Here is a 3,546-nt window from a genome sequence, read left to right on the forward strand (position 1 = left end):
CCGCGGGCCTGGGGCGCGGGGGTGCTCAGGGCTCACGTTTTCTCTCAGGGGCTCCCGACTCTTTCTTTCTGGCTCCGGAGGCTGCAGAGCAGAAATCGGTGACGGAGAAGGTAACGCCCCCGCCCCGGAGCCCCCCCAGACCCCCCGGGGCGCTCTGCCCCCAAGCAGCCGGCTCTGGCCGCAGCGCCCCTAGGGTGGCCAGGGCCAGGCGCAGCCCCGCAGAAGTGGGGGAGGGACGGGGTGGCCAAACTCCCGGCTTGCCATCGAGGCCCTCAGGCCCAAACCCAGGGCACTGGGGCTGCCTAGGCACTGGGGGTGCGCCCGAGCACCCTGCCCCCCTCCACCCTGGGCACAGAGGCCAGGAGCCAGCTGCGCCCCCGGCCTCCGGCACCACTGCCCCCACTCAGGCCAGGGCAGCGGCCTCCGCGGGCCCTCCGCCACAGCCCCTGCGGCCACCCGCGTTGTGCTGAGGCTCCCGGCCCAGCTGGCGTCCACACAGCGCCATGCGGGTGCCGGACCACCGCACCTGGCAGTTTGGGGGCTGCGTAGAGAGACGAACCCTGTGCCCCAGAGCACCAGAGTCAGCCTGCCCAGGCCTGGAAAGAGGTGCTGGGGGCAGGGGAGAAGAAGGTGGCCAGTAGGTTTCCGAAGAGGTGAAGCCTCAGTAGGACAGAGGGGCAGCAGGAGCCCAGAGGGGCTGTGAAATGGGGCGGTGCTGGGACCAGGCCACGTGGGAGCCGGCTCCCAGCGACCCACAGATGCGGAAGGTCGCGGCAGGTCGGCCCCCAGCAGGGACGCCCCCAGGCCACCGTGGGGGCCAGCAAAGCTCCAGCTGGGCAGGACACAGGGCTTCCACAGCGCCAGATGCCACCCAGCGGCGGGCAGAAGCCCCGAGGGGCCGGTGCAGAGACAGGGCCACCCCCGGCACACAGGGGCAGCGAGAGCACCCTCAGGCTTACTCGCCTGTGCCTGGCCCTCCCTGTACCCACCGGGAAAACTCAGCAGCTCCCCAAAATAGCCCTAAGCTGGAAACCACCCGGCTCCTGCCTGGCAAGGCCCCAACTGTCAGATAGGGGCGGCTCCGGGCCACTGGGGGCCGCCCGTCCCAGGGCCACGCTGGCGCCCACCTGGAGACGGGACGGGCCGAGAGGTGGCTGGCTGAGGCCCACCGGGCAGGGCACCACGTCAGTCCAAGCTCCGGAGGCGAGCCCTGGGGAGCGACAGGGCACGCGGTCTGGCCCCGTCTGCATGTGTGGCTACGGCTGCGTCAGAGCTGCATGTGCGGAGGCTCCGTGAGCCTCACGGCCAACCGTTGCCTGACTGCCAGAGGGCAGCGCTGCTGTGTGCAGGACCCCAGGTGACAGGGGCGCCCCCCGGGGCCCCCTGGCTGTGGGGCAGTCACAGTGGAAATAAGCGATCTAAAACCAGGGCTTGTAAAACTGCTCTTTGCAGATGATGTGAAAGTATAGAGAAACTAACTAAGACAATAAACCATTGCAACACTGCGGCACTCAGAAGTCAGTTGCCATCCTGTATTCCAACAGTGATCTAGAAGAAGAAATTAAGAAACATCTCCCTGGTGGTGCAGCGGGTAGTTCACAGCACTGCTAGCTGGCGAAGCTGCTTCAGTGCCAGTTCAATCCCTGGCCAGGGAGTGACCCGCAGGGGGCACCCGTCTCCTGCTGCCCCCTCAGCAGTGTGCTTCATCCATCTGCCAGTTCTGCGCCCCACTCTCTCTGGTGAACCTCTCACCCCCTGCACCTCTGGCCTGTACCCCAGTTCTGTGTGCATAAATAAATACATCTTTTAAAAAAAGAAAAGAAAAGAAATACATCCAATTTACAACCCCACCAAAAAAACCTGAACATCTGTCAATAAGCCTAAGCAAGGAGGTGAAAACTTCTACAAGGAAATCTGCAAAACATTAAAAGAAATAGAACATACAAAGAACTGGAAAGATATTCCCTGCTCAAGGATCAGAAGAATCAACATTGTCGAAATGGCCATTCTACCCAAAGCAATGTATAGATTTACTGCAATCCCAATAAAAAATCTGAATTGCACTCTTCAAAGAAATGGAACAAATACTGATGCAATTCATATGGAACCACAAAATAATCCAAATAGCCATAGTTCTTCTGCCTAAAAGGGGGAAATGTAAGTGTCACACCTCCAGACTTCAACTATACTATAAAGGCATCATTGTCAAAACAGCATGGTACTCAGACAAAAACAGACACACCAATCAGTGGAGTGGAACTGAGAGCCCAGAAATAAAAGCACACATTATGGACCATTGTTCTGTGACTGGGGGCAGAAGATATGCACTGAAATAGGAAAAACCCTTCAGTCCATGGAACTGGGGACGCAGGGAGCAAAGGAACAAAAGTAGGCCTCAAGCTCACACCACACACGAAAATCAACTCAAAGGGAAATAAAGACTTGGGTAGAAGATGTGAACCCACGAAATGCATAGAATATAGGCAAATCACTGCAGACATAAACCTCAGCAACATCTCTGTGGTCTCACCTCCAGAAGCAAGGAAAACAAAGGCAAATATTAATAGCTGGGACGACAACAAATTAAAGGCTCTGTACAGTCAAAGAGAAAGCAGCAGACAGGAAGAGACACCAGCTAAGCGGGAGAGGAAACCTGAAGCCCCACCTGATAAGGGGCTTATAGCGAAGATTACAAAGCGTTTACATGAGCCAACAAAAAGAACACAAACAACCAAGTCCAAACAAGGGCAGAGCGGCAAACAGACCTTTCTGCAAACACATCACCAGCAGACACAGAGAGAGCGCCCCTCCGCATCAGCGAGATGCACAGCCCCGATCAAGCCAAGAGCCAGTTCTGCACGGAGCCTTCCGCGCGGCGGCCTTGTGGACTGGCCAGCCCTGTGGGCAGTGGACGCACCGCACGATGCTGCACGTGGCCCGGTGACTCACTCCTAGGTGCCAGCTTAGAGATCGCCAAGATACACACTCGGAAGGGAACCTGCCCACTGTGTGTGCTGCAGCCCTGTTCACAACAGCCAGGCCATGGACACAGCCCACGTGCCCAGAAAAGGCCAGTGGGCCAAGATGTGGCCTGGGACTGGGGCGGATACTACACAGCTGTCAAAAGACAAGCTCCTCCCGTGGGTGGCAGCAGGGAGGGGGCTGGGAGGGAAGCTGCTGGGGGAGCAGCAGAGCTGAGCCCTGGGGTGTCACTGCTGAGTGGGACCCAGAGAAACCCGGCTTAGGAAACTGGCCCCAGAGCTGAGGTCTGGGGGTGGGGGTCACCGAGAGAAGGGGGCCCGCGGACTGCAACGGGAGACCAGGAGTGCCCTGGGGAAGCCACAAGGCCACACGGAGGGGAGAACCCCTGAACTGTGAACACCAGTGTGAGGGGGTGTCCAAATGGGCGGGCCCGGCTAGGGCCCGGGTGTGCTGCCTGCCGCGGGCGGGAGGCCCCTCCTTGGCAGCCTCACGGCGTCTGGGGGGGCCCCTCCTTGGCAGCCTCAGGGCGTCTGGGGGGGCCCCTCCTTGGCAGCCTCACGGCGT

The sequence above is a fragment of the Condylura cristata genome, unplaced genomic scaffold (assembly GCF_000260355.1).
Source record: "Condylura cristata isolate star-nosed mole 26May11 unplaced genomic scaffold, ConCri1.0 scaffold00074, whole genome shotgun sequence".
Classification (NCBI taxonomy): Eukaryota; Metazoa; Chordata; class Mammalia; order Eulipotyphla; family Talpidae; genus Condylura; species Condylura cristata.